A 17,704-nucleotide genomic window follows, 5' to 3' on the forward strand; every position below is an offset into this window, starting at 1 on the left:
AAGAGCCAGGTCCTGTCTGTAGAGCATCGGTTTGGGGTTCGAGAGGTCCCCTCAAAGAGCCAGGTCCTGTCTGCAGAGCATCAGTTTGGGGTTCCAGAGATCCCCTCAAAGAGTCAGGTCCTGTCTGCAGAGCATCAGTTTGGGGTTCGAGAGGTCCCCTCAAAGAGCCAGGTCCTGTCTGCGGAGCATCAGTTTGGGGTTCAAGAGGTACCCTCAAAGAGCCAGGTCCTGTCTGCAGAGCATCAGTTTGGGGTTTGAGAGGTCCCCTCAAAGAGCCAGGTCCTGTCTGCAGAGCATCAGCTTGGGGTTCGAGAGGTACCCTCAAAGAGCAGGTCCTGTCTGCAGAGCATCAGTTTGGGGTTCGAGAGGTCTCCTCAAAGAGCCAGGTCCTGTCTGCAGAGCATCAGTTTGGGGTTCAAGAGGTACCCTCAAAGAGCCAGGTCCTGTCTGCAGAGCATCAGTTTGAGGATCGAAAGGTACCCTCAAAGAGCCAGGTCCTGTCTGTAGAGCATCAGTTTGGGGTTCAAGAGGTACCCCCAGGAAGCCAGGTCCTGTCTGCAGAGCATCAGTCTGAGGTTCGAGAGGTACCCTCAAAGAACCAGGTCCTGTCTGCAGAGCATCAGTTTGGGGTTCGAGAGGACTCCTCAAAGAGCCAGGTCCTCTCTGCAGAGCATCAGTTTGGGGTTCGAGAGGTACCCCCAAGAAGCCAGGTCTTGACTTCGGAGCATCAGTTTGAGGTACCCTCAAAAGCCAGGTCTTGTCTGCAGAGCATCAGTTTGGGGTTCGAGAGGTGCCCTCAAAGAGCCAGGTCCTGTCTGCAGAGCATCAGTTTGGGGTTCGAGAGGTACCCTCAAAGAGCCAGGTCCTATCTGCAGAGCATCAGTTTGGGGTTCGAGAGGTACCCTCAGAGCCAGGTCCTGTCTGCAGAGCATCAGTTTGGGGTTCGAGAGGTAGACCCCAGGAAGCCAGGGCCTGTCTGCAGAGCATCAGTTTGGGGTTTGAGAGGTACCCCCAGGAAGGCAGGGCCTGTCTGCAGAGCATCAGTTTGGGGTTCGAGAGGTCCCCTCAAAGAGCCAGGTCCTGTCTGCAGAGCATCAGTTTGGGGTTCGAGAGGTACCTTCAGGAAGCCAGGTCCAGTCTGGAGAGCATCAGTTTGGGGTTCGAGAGATCCCCTCAAAGAGCCAGGTCCTGTCTGGAGAGCATCAGTTTGGGGTTCGAGAGGTACCCTCAAAGAGCCAGGTCCTGTCTGCAGAGCATCAGTTTGGGGTTCGAGAGGTCCCCTCAAAGAGCCAGGTCCTGTCTGCAGAGCATCAGTTTGGGGTTCGAGAGGTCCCGTCAAAGAGCCAGGTCCTGTCTGCAGAGCATCAGTTTGGGGTTCGAGAGGTACCTTCAGGAAGCCAGGTCCTGTCTGGAGAGCATCAGTTTGCGGTTCGAGAGATCCCCTCAAAGAGCCAGGTCCTGTCTGGAGAGCATCAGTTTGGGGTTCGAGAGGTCCCCTCAAAGAGCCAGCTCCTGTCTGCAGAGCATCAGTTTGGGGTTCGAGAGATCCCCTCAAAGAGCCAGGTCCTGTCTGGAGAGCATCAGTTTGGGGTTCGAGAGGTACCCTCAAAGAGCCAGGTCCTGTCTGCAGAGCATCAGTTTGGGGTTCGAGAGGTCCCCTCAAAGAGCCAGGTACTGTCTGCGGAGCATCAGTTTGGGGTTCGAGAGGTACCCTCAAAGAGCCAGGTCCTGTCTGCAGAGCGTCAGTTTGGGGTTCGAGAGATCCCCTCAAAGAGCCAGGTCCTGTCTGCAGAGCATCAGTTTGGGGTTGGAGAGGTCCCCTCAAAGAGCCAGGTCATGTCTGCAGAGCATCAGTTTGGGGTTCGAGAGGTACCCTCAAAGAGCCAGGTCCTGTCTGCAGAGCATCAGTTTGGGGTTCGAGAGGACTCCTCAAAGAGCCAGGTCCTGTCTGCAGAGCATCAGTTTGGGGTTCGAGAGGTACCCCCAAGAAGCCAGGTCCTGTCTGCAGAGCATCAGTCTGAGGTTCGAGAGGTACCCTCAAAGAGCCAGGTCCTGACTGCGGAGCATCAGTTTGAGGTTCGAGAGGTACCCTCAAAGAGCCAGGTCCTGTCTGCAGAGCATCAGTCTGAGGTTCGAGAGGTACCCTCAAAGAGCCAGGTCCTGTCTGCAGAGCATCAGTCTGAGGTTCGAGAGGTTTCCTCAAAGAGCCAGGCCCTGTCTGCAGAGCATCAGTTTGAGGTTCGAGAGGTACCCTCAAAGAGCCAGGTGCTGTCTGCAGAGCATCAGTTTGGGGTTCGAGAGGTACCCCCGAGAAGCCAGGTCCTGTCTGCAGAGCATCAGTCTGAGGTTCGAGAGGTACCCTCAAAGAGCCAGGTCCTGACTGCGGAGCATCAGTTTGGGGTTCGAGAGGTACCCTCAAAGAGCCAGGTCCTGTCTGTAGAGCATCGGTTTGGGGTTCGAGAGGTCCCCTCAAAGAGCCAGGTCCTGTCTGCAGAGCATCAGTTTGGGGTTCGAGAGATCCGCTCAAAGAGTCAGGTCCTGTCTGCAGAGCATCAGTTTGGGGTTCGAGAGGTCCCCTCAAAGAGCCAGGTCCTGTCTGCGGAGCATCAGTTTGGGGTTCAAGAGGTACCCTCAAAGAGCCAGGTCCTGTCTGCAGAGCATCAGTTTGGGGTTTAAGAGGTCCCCTCAAAGAGCCAGGTCCTGTCTGCAGAGCATCAGCTTGGGGTTCGAGAGGTACCCTCAAAGAGCAGGTCCTGTCTGCAGAGCATCAGTTTGGGGTTCGAGAGGTCTCCTCAAAGAGCCAGGTCCTGTCTGCAGAGCATCAGTTTGGGGTTCAAGAGGTACCCTCAAAGAGCCAGGTCCTGTCTGCAGAGCATCAGTTTGGGGTTCGAGAGGTACCCTCAAAGAGCCAGGCCCTGTCTGCAGAGCATCAGTTTGAGGATCGAAAGGTACCCTCAAAGAGCCAGGTCCTGTCTGTAGAGCATCAGTTTGGGGTTCAAGAGGTACCCCCAGGAAGCCAGGTCCTGTCTGCAGAGCATCAGTCTGAGGTTCGAGAGGTACCCTCAAAGAACCAGGTCCTGTCTGCAGAGCATCAGTTTGGGGTACGAGAGGTACCCTCAAAGAGCCAGGTCCTGTCTGCAGAGCATCAGTTTGGGGTTCGAGAGGACTCCTCAAAGAGCCAGGTCCTGTCTGCAGAGCATCAGTTTGGGGTTCGAGAGGTACCCCCAAGAAGCCAGGTCCTGTCTGCAGAGCATCAGTCTGAGGTTCGAGAGGTACCCTCAAAGAGCCAGGTCCTGACTGCGGAGCATCAGTTTGAGGTTCGAGAGGTACCCTCAAAGAGCCAGGTCCTGTCTGCAGAGCATCAGTCTGAGGTTCGAGAGGTACCCTCAAAGAGCCAGGTCCTGTCTGCAGAGCATCAGTCTGAGGTTCGAGAGGTCTCCTCAAAGAGCCAGGCCCTGTCTGCAGAGCATCAGTTTGGGGTTCGAGAGGTACCCCCAAGAAGCCAGGTCCTGTCTGCAGAGCATCAGTCTGAGGTTCGAGAGGTACCCTCAAAGAGCCAGGTCCTGACTGCGGAGCATCAGTTTGGGGTTCGAGAGGTACCCTCAAAGAGCCAGGTCCTGTCTGTAGAGCATCGGTTTGGGGTTCGAGAGGTCCCCTCAAAGAGCCAGGTCCTGTCTGCAGAGCATCAGTTTGGGGTTCGAGAGATCCCCTCAAAGAGTCAGGTCCTGTCTGCAGAGCATCAGTTTGGGGTTCGAGAGGTCCCCTCAAAGAGCCAGGTCCTGTCTGCGGAGCATCAGTTTGGGGTTCAAGAGGTACCCTCAAAGAGCCAGGTCCTGTCTGCAGAGCATCAGTTTGGGATTCGAGAGGTCCCCTCAAAGAGCCAGGTCCTGTCTGCAGAGCATCAGCTTGGGGTTCGAGAGGTACCCTCAAAGAGCAGGTCCTGTCTGCAGAGCATCAGTTTGGGGTTCGAGAGGTCTCCTCAAAGAGCCAGGTCCTGTCTGCAGAGCATCAGTTTGGGGTTCAAGAGGTACCCTCAAAGAGCCAGGTCCTGTCTGCAGAGCATCAGTTTGGGGTTCGAGAGGTACCCTCAAAGAGCCAGGCCCTGTCTGCAGAGCATCAGTTTGAGGATCGAAAGGTACCCTCAAAGAGCCAGGTCCTGTCGGTAGAGCATCAGTTTGGGGTTCAAGAGGTACCCCCAGGAAGCCAGGTCCTGTCTGCAGAGCATCAGTCTGAGGTTCGAGAGGTACCCTCAAAGAACCAGGTCCTGTCTGCAGAGTATCAGTTTGGGGTACGAGAGGTACCCTCAAAGAGCCAGGTCCTGTCTGCAGAGCATCAGTTTGGGGTTCGAGAGGTACCCTCAGATCCAGGTTCTGTCTGCAGAGCATCAGTTTGGGGTTCGAGAGGTACCCCCAGGAAGCCAGGGCCTGTCTGCAGAGCATCAGTTTGGGGTTTGATAGGTACCCCCAGGAAGGCAGGGCCTGTCTGCAGAGCATCAGTTTGGGGTTCGAGTGGTCCCCTCAAAGAGCCAGGTCCTGTCTGCAGAGCATCAGTTTGGGGTTCGAGAGGTACCCTCAAAGAGCCAGGTCCTGTCCGCAGAGCATCAGTTTGAGGTTCGAGAGGTACGCTCAAAGAGCCAGGTCCTGTCTGTACAGCATCAGTTTGAGGTTCGAGAGGTACCCCCAGGAAGCCAGGTCCTGTCTGCAGAGCATCAGTTTGGGGTTCGAGAGGTACCCTCAAAGAGCCAGGTCCTGTCTGCAATGCATCAGTTTGGGGTTCGAGAGGTACCCTCAAAGAGCCAGGTCCTGTCTGCAATGCATCAGTTTGGGGTTCGAGAGGTACCCTCAAAGAGCCAGGTCCTTTCTGCAGAGCATCAGTTTGGGGTTCGAGAGGTACCCTCAAAGAGCCAGGTCCGCCCTGCAGAGCATCAGTTTGGGGTTCGAGAGGTACCCCCAGGAAGCCAGGTCCTGTCTGCAGAGCATCAGTTTGGGGTTTGAGAGGTACCCCCAGGAAGGCAGGGCCTGTCTGCAGAGCATCAGTTTGGGGTTCGAGAGGTTTCCTCAAAGAGCCAGGCCCTGTCTGCAGAGCATCAGTTTGAGGTTCGAGAGGTACCCTCAAAGAGCCAGGTGCTGTCTGCAGAGCATCAGTTTGGGGTTCGAGAGGTACCCCCGAGAAGCCAGGTCCTGTCTGCAGAGCATCAGTCTGAGGTTCGAGAGGTACCCTCAAAGAGCCAGGTCCTGACTGCGGAGCATCAGTTTGGGGTTCGAGAGGTACCCTCAAAGAGCCAGGTCCTGTCTGTAGAGCATCGGTTTGGGGTTCGAGAGGTCCCCTCAAAGAGCCAGGTCCTGTCTGCAGAGCATCAGTTTGGGGTTCGAGAGATCCCCTCAAAGAGTCAGGTCCTGTCTGCAGAGCATCAGTTTGGGGTTCGAGAGGTCCCCTCAAAGAGCCAGGTCCTGTCTGCGGAGCATCAGTTTGGGGTTCAAGAGGTACCCTCAAAGAGCCAGGTCCTGTCTGCAGAGCATCAGTTTGGGGTTTGAGAGGTCCCCTCAAAGAGCCAGGTCCTGTCTGCAGAGCATCAGCTTGGGGTTCGAGAGGTCTCCTCAAAGAGCCAGGTCCTGTCTGCAGAGCATCAGTTTGGGGTTCAAGAGGTACCCTCAAAGAGCCAGGTCCTGTCTGCAGAGCATCAGTTTGGGGTTCGAGAGGTACCCTCAAAGAGCCAGGCCCTGTCTGCAGAGCATCAGTTTGAGGATCGAAAGGTACCCTCAAAGAGCCAGGTCCTGTCTGTAGAGCATCAGTTTGGGGTTCAAGAGGTACCCCCAGGAAGCCAGGTCCTGTCTGCAGAGCATCAGTCTGAGGTTCGAGAGGTACCCTCAAAGAACCAGGTCCTGTCTGCAGAGCATCAGTTTGGGGTACGAGAGGTACCCTCAAAGAGCCAGGTCCTGTCTGCAGAGCATCAGTTTGGGGTTCGAGAGGACTCCTCAAAGAGCCAGGTCCTGTCTGCAGAGCATCAGTTTGGGGTTCGAGAGGTACCCCCAAGAAGCCAGGTCCTGTCTGCAGAGCATCAGTCTGAGGTTCGAGAGGTACCCTCAAAGAGCCAGGTCCTGACTGCGGAGCATCAGTTTGAGGTTCGAGAGGTACCCTCAAAGAGCCAGGTCCTGTCTGCAGAGCATCAGTCTGAGGTTCGAGAGGTACCCTCAAAGAGCCAGGTCCTGTCTGCAGAGCATCAGTCTGAGGTTCGAGAGGTCTCCTCAAAGAGCCAGGCCCTGTCTGCAGAGCATCAGTTTGGGGTTCGAGAGGTACCCCCAAGAAGCCAGGTCCTGTCTGCAGAGCATCAGTCTGAGGTTCGAGAGGTACCCTCAAAGAGCCAGGTCCTGACTGCGGAGCATCAGTTTGGGGTTCGAGAGGTACCCTCAAAGAGCCAGGTCCTGTCTGTAGAGCATCGGTTTGGGGTTCGAGAGGTCCCCTCAAAGAGCCAGGTCCTGTCTGCAGAGCATCAGTTTGGGGTTCGAGAGATCCCCTCAAAGAGTCAGGTCCTGTCTGCAGAGCATCAGTTTGGGGTTCGAGAGGTCCCCTCAAAGAGCCAGGTCCTGTCTGCGGAGCATCAGTTTGGGGTTCAAGAGGTACCCTCAAAGAGCCAGGTCCTGTCTGCAGAGCATCAGTTTGGGGTTCGAGAGGTCCCCTCAAAGAGCCAGGTCCTGTCTGCAGAGCATCAGCTTGGGGTTCGAGAGGTACCCTCAAAGAGCAGGTCCTGTCTGCAGAGCATCAGTTTGGGGTTCGAGAGGTCTCCTCAAAGAGCCAGGTCCTGTCTGCAGAGCATCAGTTTGGGGTTCAAGAGGTACCCTCAAAGAGCCAGGTCCTGTCTGCAGAGCATCAGTTTGGGGTTCGAGAGGTACCCTCAAAGAGCCAGGCCCTGTCTGCAGAGCATCAGTTTGAGGATCGAAAGGTACCCTCAAAGAGCCAGGTCCTGTCGGTAGAGCATCAGTTTGGGGTTCAAGAGGTACCCCCAGGAAGCCAGGTCCTGTCTGCAGAGCATCAGTCTGAGGTTCGAGAGGTACCCTCAAAGAACCAGGTCCTGTCTGCAGAGTATCAGTTTGGGGTACGAGAGGTACCCTCAAAGAGCCAGGTCCTGTCTGCAGAGCATCAGTTTGGGGTTCGAGAGGTACCCTCAGATCCAGGTTCTGTCTGCAGAGCATCAGTTTGGGGTTCGAGAGGTACCCCCAGGAAGCCAGGGCCTGTCTGCAGAGCATCAGTTTGGGGTTTGATAGGTACCCCCAGGAAGGCAGGGCCTGTCTGCAGAGCATCAGTTTGGGGTTCGAGTGGTCCCCTCAAAGAGCCAGGTCCTGTCTGCAGAGCATCAGTTTGGGGTTCAAGGGGTCTCCTCAAAGAGCCGGGTCCTGTCAGCAGAGCATCAGTTTGGGGTTCTAGAGGTACCCTCAAAGAGCCATGTCCATTCTGCAGAGCATCAGTTTGGGTTCGAGAGGTACCCTCAAAGAGCCAGGTCCTGTCTGCAGAGCATCAGTTTGGGGTTCGAGAGGTCCCCTCAAACAGCCAGGTCCTGTCTGCAGAGCATCAGTTTGGGGTTTGAGAGGTACCCTCAAAGAGCCAGGTCCTGTCTGCAGAACATCAGTTTGGGGTTCGAGAGGTCTCCTCAAAGAGCCAGGTCCTGTCTGCAGAGCATCAGTTTGGGGTTCGAGAGGTACCCTCAAAGAGCCAGGTCCTGTCTGCAGAGCATCAGTTTGAGGTTCGAGAGGTACCCTCACAAAGCCCGGTCTTGTCTGCAGAGCATCAGTTTGGGGTTTGAGAGGTACCCCCAGGAAGGCAGGGCCTGTCTGCAGAGCATCAGTTTGGGGTTCGAGAGGTCCCCTCAAAGAGCCAGGTCCTGTCTGCAGAGCATCAGTTTGAGGTTCGAGAGGTACCCTCAGGAAGCCAGGTCCTGTCTGGAGAGCATCAGTTTGGGGTTCGAGAGGTAACCTCAAAGATCCAGGTCCTGTCTGCAAAGCATCAGTTTGGGGTTCGAGAGGTCCCCTCAAAGAGCCAGGTACTGTCTGCGGAGCATCAGTTTGGGGTTCGAGAGGTACCCTCAAAGAGCCAGGTCCTGTCTGCAGAGCATCAGTTTGGGGTTCGAGAGGTACCCTCAAAGAGCCAGGTCCTGCCTGCAGAGAAATCAGTTTGGGGTTCGAGAGGTACCCCCAGGAAGCCAGGTCCTGTCTGCAGAGCATCAGTTTGGGGTTCGAGAGGTCCCCTCAAAGAGCCAGGTCCTGTCTGCAGAGCATTAGTTTGGGGTTCGAGAGGTAACCTCAAAGAGCCAGGTCCTGTCTGCAGAGCATCAGTTTGGGGTTCAAGAGGTACCCTCAAAGAGCCAGGTCCTGTCTGCAGAGCATTAGTTTGGGGTTCGAGAGGTCCCCTCAAAGAGCCAGGTCCTGTCTGCAGAGCATCAGTTTGGGGTTCGAGAGGTCCCCTCAAAGAGCCAGGTCCTGTCTGCAGAGCATTAGTTTGGGGTTCGAGAGGTACCCTCAAAGAGCCAGGTCCTTTCTGCAGAGCATCAGTTTGAGGTTCAAGAGGCACCCTCAAAGAGCCAGGTCCTGTCTGCAGAGCATCAGTTTGAGGTTCGAGAGGCGCACTCAAAGAGCCAGGTCCTGTCTGCAGAGCATCAGTTTGGGATTCGAGAGGTACCCTCAAAGAGCCAGGTCCTGTCTGCAGAGCATCAGTTTGGGGTTCGAGAGGTACCCTCAAAGAGCCAGGTCCTGTCTGCAGAGCATCAGTTTGGGGTTCGAGAGGCACCCTCAAAGAGCCAGGTCCTGTCTGCAGAGCATCAGTTTGGGGTTCGAGAGGTCTCCTCAAAGAGCCAGGTCCTGTCTGCAGAGCATCAGTTTGGGGTTCGAGAGGTACCCTCAAAGAGCCAGGTCCTGCCTGCAGAGAAATCAGTTTGGGGTTCGAGAGGTACCCCCAGGAAGCCAGGTCCTGTCTGCAGAGCATCAGTTTGGGGTTCGAGAGGTCCCCTCAAAGAGCCAGGTCCTGTCTGCAGAGCATTAGTTTGGGGTTCGAGAGGTAACCTCAAAGAGCCAGGTCCTGTCTGCAGAGCATCAGTTTGTTGTTCGAGAGGTACCCTCAAAGAGCCAGGTCCTGTCTGCAGAGCATTAGTTTGGGGTTCGAGAGGTCCCCTCAAAGAGCCAGGTCCTGTCTGCAGAGCATCAGTTTGGGGTTCGAGAGGTCCCCTCAAAGAGCCAGGTCCTGTCTGCAGAGCATTAGTTTGGGGTTCGAGCGGTACCCTCAAAGAGCCAGGTCCTTTCTGCAGAGCATCAGTTTGAGGTTCAAGAGGCACCCTCAAAGAGCCAGGTCCTGTCTGCAGAGCATCAGTTTGAGGTTCGAGAGGCACACTCAAAGAGCCAGGTCCTGTCTGCAGAGCATCAGTTTGGGATTCGAGAGGTACCCTCAAAGAGCCAGGTCCTGTCTGCAGAGCATCAGTTTGGGGTTCGAGAGGTACCCTCAAAGAGCCAGGTCCTGTCTGTAGAGCATCAGTTTGGGGTTCGAGAGGCACCCTCAAAGAGCCAGGTCCTGTCTGCAGAGCATCAGTTTGGGGTTCGAGAGGTCTCCTCAAAGAGCCAGGTCCTGTCTGCAGAGCATCAGTTTGGGGTTCGAGAGGTACCCTCAAAGAGCCAGGTCCTGCCTGCAGAGAAATCAGTTTGGGGTTCGAGAGGTACCCCCAGGAAGCCAGGTCCTGTCTGCAGAGCATCAGTTTGGGGTTCGAGAGGTCCCCTCAAAGAGCCAGGTCCTGTCTGCAGAGCATTAGTTTGGGGTTCGAGAGGTAACCTCAAAGAGCCAGGTCCTGTCTGCAGAGCATCAGTTTGGGGTTCGAGAGGCACCCTCAAAGAGCCAGGTCCTGTCTGCAGAGCATCAGTTTGAGGTTCGAGAGGCACACTCAAAGAGCCAGGTCCTGTCTGCAGAGCATCAGTTTGGGATTCGAGAGGTACCCTCAAAGAGCTAGGTCCTGTCTGCAGAGCATCAGTTTGGGGTTTGAGAGGTACCCTCAAAGAGCCAGGTCCTGTCTGCAGAGCATCAGTTTGGGGTTCGAGAGGCACACTCAAAGAGCCATGTCCAGTCTGCAGAGCATCAGTTTGGGTTCGAGAGGTACCCTCAAAGAGCCAGGTCCTGTCTGCAGAGCAGAAGTTTGGGGTTCGAGAGGTACCCCAAGGAAGCCAGGTCCTGTCTGCAGAGCATCAGTTTGAGGTTCAAGAGGTACCCTCATAGAGCCAGGTCTTGACTGTGGAGCATCAGTTTGAGGTACCCTCAAAGAGCCAGGTCCTGTCTGCAGAGCATCAGTTTGGGGTTCGAGAGGTACCATCAAAGAGCCAGGTCCTGTCTGCAGAGCATCAGTTTGTTGTTCGAGAGGTACCCTCAGAGCCAGGTTCTGTCTGCAGAGCATCAGTTTGGGGTTCGAGAGGTACCCCCCAGGAAGCCATGGCCTGTCTGCAGAGCATCAGTTTAGGGTTTGAGAGGTACCCCCAGGAAGGCAGGGATTGTCTGCAGAGCATCAGTTTGGGGTTCGAGAGGTCCCCTCAAAGAGCCAGGGCCTGTCTGCAGAGCATCAGTTTGGGGTTCGAGAGGTACCCTCAGGAAGCTAGGTCCTGTCTGCAGAGCATCAGTTTGGGGTTCGAGAGGTACCCTCAAAAATCCAGGTCCTGTCTGCGGAGCATCAGTTTGGGGTTCAAGAGGTACCCTCAAAGAGCCAGGTCGTGTCTGCAGAGCATCATTTTGGGGTTCGAGAGATCCCCTCAAAGAGCCAGGTCCTGTCTGCAGAGCATCAGTTTGAGGTCCGAGAGGGACCCTCAAAGAGCAAGGTCCTATCTGCAGAGCATCAGTTTGGGGTTCGAGAGGTACCCTCAAAGAGTCAGGTCCTGTCTGCAGGGCATCAGTTTGGGGTTCGGGAGGTACCCTCAAAGAGCCAGGTCCTGTCTGCAGAGCATCAGTTTGGGGTTCGAGAGGACTCCTCAAAGAGCCAGGTCCTGTCTGCAGAGCATCAGTGTGGGGTTCGAGAGGTCCCCTCAACATCCAGGTCCTGTCTGCAGAGCATCAGTTTGAGGTTCGAGAGGCACCCTCAAAGAGCCAGGTCCTGTCTGCGGAGCATCAGTTTGGGGTTCGAGAGGTACCCTCAAAGAGCCAGGTCCTGTCTGCAGAGCATCAGTTTGAGGTTCGAGAGGTACCCTCAAAGAGCCAGGCCCTGTCTGCAGAGCATCAGTTTGAGGTTCGAGAGGTACCCTCAAAGAGCCAGGTCCTGTCTGCAGAGCATCAGTTTGGAGTTCGAGAGGTACCCCCAGGAAGCCAGGTCCTGTCTGCAGAGCATCAGTCTGAGGTTCGAGAGGTACCCTCAAAGAGCCAGGTCCTGACTGCGGAGCATCAGTTTGGGGTTCGAGAGGTACCCTCAAAAAGCCAGGTCCTGTCTGCCGAGCATCGGTTTGGGGTTCGAGAGGTCCCCTCAAAGAGCCAGGTCCTGTCTACAGAGCATCAGTTTGGGGTTCGAGAGATCCCCTCAAAGAGCCAGGTCCTGTCTGCAGAGCATCAGTTTGGGGTTTGAGAGGTCTCCTCAAAGAGCCAGGTCCTGTCTGCGGAGCATCAATTTGGGGTTCGAGAGGTACCCTCAAAGAGCCAGGTCCTGTCTGCAGAGCATCAGTTTGGGGTTCGAGAGGTCCCCTCAAAGAGCCAGGTCCTGTCTGCAGAGCATCAGTTTGGGGTTCGAGAGGTCTCCTCAAAGAGCCAGGTCCTGTCTGCAGAGCATAAGTTTGGGGTTCGAGAGGTACCCTCAAAGAGCCAGGTTCTGCCTGCAGAGCATCAGTTTGGGGTTTGAGAGGTACCCCCAGGAAACCAGGTCCTGTCTGCATAGCATCTGTTTGGGGTTCGAGAGGTCCCCTCAAAGAGCCAGGTCCTGTCTGCAGAGCATCAGTTTGGGGTTCGAGAGGTACCCTCAAAGAGCCAGGTCCTGTCCGCAGAGCATCAGTTTGAGGTTCGAGAGGTACGCTCAAAGAGCCAGGTCCTATCTGTACAGCATCAGTTTGAGGTTCGAGAGGTACCCCCAGGAAGCCAGGTCCTGTCTGCAGAGCATCAGTTTGGGGTTCGAGAGGTACCCTCAAAGAGCCAGGTCCTGTCTGCAATGCATCAGTTTGGGGTTCGAGAGGTACCCTCAAAGAGCCAGGTCCTGTCTGCAATGCATCAGTTTGGGGTTCGAGAGGTACCCTCAAAGAGCCAGGTCCTTTCTGCAGAGCATCAGTTTGGGGTTCGAGAGGTACCCTCAAAGAGCCAGGTCCTGCCTGCAGAGCATCAGTTTGGGGTTCGAGAGGTACCCCCAGGAAGCCAGGTCCTGTCTGCAGGTGCATCAGTTTGGGGTTTGAGAGGTACCCCCAGGAAGGCAGGGCCTGTCTGCAGAGCATCAGTTTGGGGTTCGAGAGGTACCCTCAAAGAGCCAGGTCCTGTCTGCAGAGCATCAGTTTGGGGTTCGAGAGGTCTCCTCAAAGAGCCAGGTCCTGTCTGCAGAGCATCAGTTTGGGGTTTGATAGGTACCCCCAGGAAGGCAGGGCCTGTCTGCAGAGCATCAGTTTGGGGTTCGAGAGGTACCCTCAAAGAGCCAGGTCCTGTCTGCAGAGCATCAGTTTGGGGTTCGAGAGGTCTCCTCAAAGAGCCAGGTCCTGACTGCGGAGCATCAGTTTGGGGTTCGAGAGGTACCCTCAAAAAGCCAGGTCCTGTCTGCCGAGCATCGGTTTGGGGTTCGAGAGGTCCCCTCAAAGAGCCAGGTCCTGTCTGCAGAGCATCAGTTTGGGGTTCAAGAGATCCCCTCAAAGAGCCAGGTCCTGTCTGCAGAGCATCAGTTTGGGGTTTGAGAGGTCTCCTCAAAGAGCCAGGTCCTGTCTGCGTAGCATCAATTTGGGGTTCGAGAGGTACCCTCAAAGAGCCAGGTCCTGTCTGCAGAGCATCAGTTTGGGGTTCGAGAGGTCCCCTCAAAGAGCCAGGTCCTGTCTGCAGAGCATCAGTTTGGGGTTCTAGAGGTCTCCTCAAAGAGCCAGGTCCTGTCTGCAGAGCATAAGTTTGGGGTTCGAGAGGTACCCTCAAAGAGCCAGGTTCTGCCTGCAGAGCATCAGTTTGGGGTTTGAGAGGTACCCCCAGGAAACCAGGTCCTGTCTGCATAGCATCTGTTTGGGGTTCGAGAGGTCCCCTCAAAGAGCCAGGTCCTGTCTGCAGAGCATCAGTTTGGGGTTCGAGAGGTACCCTCAAAGAGCCAGGTCCTGTCCGCAGAGCATCAGTTTGAGGTTCGAGAGGTACGCTCAAAGAGCCAGGTCCTGTCTGTACAGCATCAGTTTGAGGTTCGAGAGGTACCCCCAGGAAGCCAGGTCCTGTCCATATGTGGAAAAGTAAATTTTGCCATGTTATATGTGCCTACGTGTTCCCCATGTTATGTCATATGTGCATGATCGATATGCATGTATTCCCCTATGATCGATTAAAGACGCAATTACAGTTGTGTCCATCTCTAGTATGCCAGTTTCCCGTTTTCGTGAATACAACGAATATCCGGCCTATGTAAAGCTACGTTGCCACGTTTCACAGTGTGCACGTTAATTCATTGAAATATCCCCGTTTCTAGGCCTCAAAAGGGCCCGGACTCAGATTCAGCTCCTGTTTCCTGAACCCTCTCCGAGGAGCGATACAGCCCCCACCTGTATCCCTGACCCTTAGCTTACTTTCATGCCTCGCAGTGCCCGGCTCGGCCTGGCTCTGCCTCTCAGTCTGCCAAGAGTATGTTATGTTTCTAGTTATCAGTCCAGCCCTCCTTCTCTGCATTCCTAAGCTACTGAATCGCATTAATAGTTTCCGTCATGGTCTAGCCTTTATGTCTCCATGTAAGAGAAATACTGTATTAATATTCATAGAATATTCCCCGCACACGCACTACATGTAGGATTATGTATGCACCAGTCTTAATGTCTGTTAGCCTTTGCTCTGCTAACTTTTGGATTCTATCAACATGTTCTCTAAACACTAGATACTAGATAGGCTTTAGGTACATGTCGCTCTGACTCTCCAGACTTTAGTCTCCTCTTTTAGCGCAGAAGTCATAGCCCCCCAGTTCTCTCTAGTAACACGTCATTGTCAGTTTGCGCGCACCACTAGGTTAGAGGTCCCAGCTGCTCAGGTAGCCCCCTCCATGTTTCCGCCCCGTTTATGACATATTCTGTTACGTTTGCATCACATGTCTATGTATACGCCCTGTACACGCCTTCTTGTTACATCACTTCATGCCTTATCTTTCGCGACTGCTACAGACTCCGCCTACTGCTACGCCTACTGTATTGAATGCCATGTATTTTGTTTAACTATATATACTAATGTACTGTTATTAAAAGTTATCCCTCCTTCCTTCCCTTATGCTCCCAGATCCTGCCCCCGGCAGCTGCCATCCCATTCCCATGCAGGCTGTCCTGTTCTTGTCCTTCATGCTTAATTAAAGCCTGTATACTCTAGCTACCTCGTATCTTGACTCTTATTTATTGAGCTATCTATTTGTATGAGTATCCTGAAAAATAGTACCGGTAATTAATTATTTATTTACCACATAATGGCGCCCGAATAGGGACTTGCCCTTTCCCCACGCGCCGGAGAAGCCACGCAGGCCCCCTGATCCTCTGCAGCCGTGACGGAACCATACCGTGCACGTGCAGATATTTCTGCTTCAAGTATCCCTCAGGCCCACGGAGGAGACGGAGGTTGCGGTCCAGCGTCCAGACGAGGCGGTGGAGGAACGCGGCGAGTCCCGACCAGAGCCCAAGCCGAGAGTCCAAGGTCCGAGGTATCCGGAGGCCCACCTGTAACTGAAGTCCAAAGTTCGTCCGTCCGTCGTCGTAGCAGTCCAGTCCGAGGCCTTCCGTTCTTGCTGCCCGGTGAGTACCGTTGCTGGGGTAGTATCTAGACAGGGTCAATTGATTTGTCTCTGGTCCGTGGGTTGGGGTACACAGATCCAACACGAAGTGTCCACTTAGGTGGATGCGGGTCCTGACGTGTCTCTTTAGGGGACCGGTAAGTTCGTACTGTTTTAGCAGTGCATCTAGTCATTCTAGTAAGTTCTGTTCTCGAGAAATTCATGTGTTCTGTTTTCAGTATTCCAGGTAGCATTCTGTCTGAACCGTTATTTTTTAAATGTTATTCCATGTGTTTTCAATGTCGTGGTATGAATGATTCGTATTGCAGTTATTATTGTGTTCATTGTGTATTGTATTGTGTCCAGACTCCAGCCTAGTTATGCCTTTGTTCTCAAGGTTACGTCAGTTAAACACTAGAAAAGGTCTGCTCGAAGAAGCAGTTCCTGTCCCGCCTAGGGACAGTCCAGGTCATTTTATGTATCAAAAGCATGGCATAAGTGCCATATTATATCTAGATTTATGGGTGGAATACACCAAACAATTAGAGGAAAAGTATAGATGGCCCGTATCAGGTACGTGGGATGCCGAGTGCATCATGCGAGTAGAAGAAGCATTATGGAAAAAGAAAGCCAGACAGTCCCAGAAAGATGCCATCGAGTTATGGCGCAAAGAATCTCATAAAAGAACTGAAAAAGAAATCAGAAAGTCAGAATTAAGTTGAGAATCCTTAGAAAGAGCCCAAGAAAGGGAATTAATCGAAGTAGGTGAACGAGTTAAAGCCGAACAGTCAGACAGACAGAGAAATGCCCTCATTAAGGGTATGTATCCTCTTCTTGCTGAGGGCTTGCCAAAAGCAAACCCGGAAGCATCATGTAATTTTCCGCCGCCATTAGTTCCGATTAAGCTACGTCACAAACCGACCGCAGCTGATATTTTTCTCTCGTCCTATTTGGACGACACAGTCCCAGAATATGCGAATCCTGCTCCGCCATCTCCAGTAAATAATGTAATTCCTGTTCCTCCAGCCACCGGGGCACCTGTTACAGCACCTGTTACGGTACCCCCGGTCCAGCCTATAGTACAAGTTCCTGCTACATCGGTCACTCTGCCAGCACGAAGAGTATCAGTCGACGATTCCAGTTTAGGGGCCGCGGGAGGAGGTCCTCCTGGCACCCCGCCGCCAAACAAGCGTATAACGTTAGTCGAGTTACATGAACGTGCGTTACAGCGTACGCCCAAATATCAGTCCGTTGCAGAAATCAGGCGAGCTCTTACGGAATGCTGTTATGATCCAGTCCCAGGCGATGATAATATGGTTTTATATTCATTACGCGTAAGACGGGTGACCGAGTATTTGGACACCCTACCGAACATGAAAGAAGATCTAGACAGAATGTATCGTTTCATCCGTACAGGAGAAGATCCAGAAAGTATTGGCGAAATCATGTCTCTAAGGAAAGCTGAGACCCAGCTCATGTTATTAAAATTTTTAATCAATTGTTTAATAAGGGAACAAGATTATCCGACTAAAGACCCGACCGACCGACATTTACGCCTAGAACACAAGAAAGTTTTTCATCATCCAGCACCAGAACAAGGTTCTCTAGAACAAGTATTTCAAGCTACCGATCACATTCTGAAATCACGAATCGGTTATAGTGAACTTAGTACCATGCATGAACAAGAACTAGCCCGATCAGCAGTCCGATGGATTACTGATTCTACCACTTTTCCAGACGAAATAGTGGCACAAATGTTTCTGAAACTGCCCCCAGCCGAGCAGCGACTGGTGGGTATGTATATGATCCAACACCTCATTACATTATATGAGGGTCAGCATTCTGATCCAGGTCCGTTACATGATATCCTGAACGAGTTACTCCAGTATAAATGGAAAGGTTTAGGTACAGATTTAATTAGTGTCATTCTAGAACAGCGCCACAAATATAGAACGTTTCTGAACCCGCATTTTGTTCACGTCTCACCTCCAGAAAGTAAACAATTTTACATAGATAGACAGCATCCGTTACGAGAAGTACATCCAGTTAGGACACAGGATGGTGAAATGCAACGAGTATTTGTTTACACCCCTGTCACAAAGATGGAACTCTTAGAAATGAAGAAATTAATTCCTTGTCACGACAAAGATCCAGCAGGGTTCCATCGAGAATTAAAAGACATGCTCCGTATGGGAGAATACACGTATCCAGATATCATTAAGATGTTAAAGGTCCTGTTGCCCGCAGGGGTATATGAAAAACTCAAGGAAAAGGAATGGGAGGTGGGAGAGAAAAAGATTGATTGGACAGCTCTAGAAGCTGAAGATAAAATACGAGTACCAGGTACCGGTCTTGGGGACAAATGTAAAGAATTGCCAGAGTTATTGATTCAGGTTTTGCCAAGGTTACTAGCCACGAAAAAGGAAGATTGGGATGCAATCTCAGCATGCAAACAGAAACAGGATGAAGATACTAGTGATTTTTATTCTAGATTCGAGAAATGTTTTATTATCAACAGTGGTTTGAAGACAGGTAGCGAGTCATACCCTCATCTTTTTGTTACTAAACTAGTCGAGAATTCGAGTCCACAAGTTAAAAATCGAGTTTTGAAAGTCGAAAGTACTTGGCAAGCTAGTACCCCGTCCCAGATGTTACAGATGCTCCAGTACCACCAGAACAGAATCAGGGAAGAGCAAGAACACGAAAGGAGACGTATGAAAGACACGAAAATGAAAGTACTAGTTGCACAATCTGTTCCGCAAGACAGTCAGAAGAGGGGTCCGAATCAAGCCAGTCATCCTGCAG

The sequence above is a fragment of the Lissotriton helveticus genome, chromosome 11 (genome assembly GCF_964261635.1).
Source record: "Lissotriton helveticus chromosome 11, aLisHel1.1, whole genome shotgun sequence".
NCBI lineage: Eukaryota > Metazoa > Chordata > Amphibia > Caudata > Salamandridae > Lissotriton > Lissotriton helveticus.